We start from the raw sequence: 1,375 nt of genomic DNA on the forward strand, positions 1-1,375 counted from the left end.
GCCTTAGGTGTTCGTTAGTTCACTGAGTCACAAGAACACTAGTTTGTCGAGGTCTAATAGGTGATATAAACAAAATGGCCAATACTTCTAGAGAATTAGCGTTTCCTGCTGACACACAAATGTACTCTTTAGACACTGTGATCTCCTGCATATTTTTAAACTCCACTCATTCATTGAAATTTCAAGATTCTAAAGAGATTAATGGGAATCTGGCTGTAAAATTCATATGGAAATGAAAAAGATATAGGATATCCAAAACACCTTTGTAAAAGGTCAAAGTTGGAGAGCTCTTACCACTGCTTCCAAGACCAGCAAGTTACACTTACAAAGATGATAGAAGATTAGAAATAAACCCAAACACATACTACATGCTTCTCAACAAATACTGCTGGAATGATTGCAAATTCATAACGACACAGTAAAAGTAAACCTTTATATACTCCTCACACTGCTCAAAAACTCATCTCTAAACTGGCCATAGGTATGTGTGAAACCTAAAATAATAAAACTTCTGAAAAACTGTGGAAGTCCGCTGGCATTTGACATTGGAAAAGTAACTTCTTCTACCATTGAGGCATTGACACAATCTATGACTCTATCTGGCTTTTCTGAGACAAGGGTCTCAGCTAGCAGATGAGATTGACCTGGAACTCACTGTGTAATCCAGACTGGTTTTATAGGATTACCGGCCTGCACCACCACGCCCAGCTCAAAGACTTTGTTAAATTTGACCTTGTGATGGGAGGAACTCAGCCAAAAATCGGATCTCCTCCCTAATAGTTGCTTGGTGCTTCCTGTTGGCCTGCCTTTAAAAGGAGCTCTTTCTGTGAAATAAACGGGACCTCTTGTCTCCACACTATTGAGTGCGCTGTCCTTTCTCAATCCTCACTCCCCAACTCAGGTACATTCGTGTTGTGACGGCTGGACTGCCACAAAAAACACAGAAAGAAGTCTTCATAACAGTGGTTAGGCAAATATTTCTTAAATATGACATAAACAACATGATCTATAAAAAATTGATTAACTTCACTGGAAGTTAAAAGCAACTACTCCTCAAAAGACACTGTTAAAATAAAGAAATATTAAAATACGCTTTGGGCAAAACATTTGAAAAACATGTATTTTATATAGAATGTTCATTCCGAATATGCAAAGCATTCTACAAATTCTAAGAAAATGAGTTCACACAAAATTAGACAAGGACCTCAATATAATTACTCCAACAGGTACATGGACAATATATATAGCACTTTTGAAGAATCTTAAAATTAGTCATTAGAAAAATGCAAATCACAAATATGCGATTTTGGGCTGGGGATTTTGCTCAGTGTTTCCACCGCCTGCCTTGCAAGTGCAAGGTCCTGAGTTCAATCCC

At 37.7% G+C, this 1,375-nt stretch overlaps 1 long non-coding RNA gene across 1 annotated transcript in view; it reads right to left on the reverse strand.

Annotated features, from left to right (window-relative positions):
- Positions 1–892: 892 nt before the first annotated feature.
- LOC104860905 overlaps positions 893–1,375 on the reverse strand; it is a 1,920-nt gene continuing 1,437 nt past the window's right edge. The window contains exon 3 of the long non-coding RNA XR_779851.1: positions 893–926. This is a non-coding gene — a long non-coding RNA (uncharacterized LOC104860905). The remainder of the gene's footprint in view (positions 927–1,375) is intronic.

Source organism: Fukomys damarensis, unplaced genomic scaffold (assembly GCF_012274545.1).
Source record: "Fukomys damarensis isolate Sample0158 unplaced genomic scaffold, DMR_v1.0_HiC HiC_scaffold_9, whole genome shotgun sequence".
Lineage (NCBI taxonomy): Eukaryota > Metazoa > Chordata > Mammalia > Rodentia > Bathyergidae > Fukomys > Fukomys damarensis.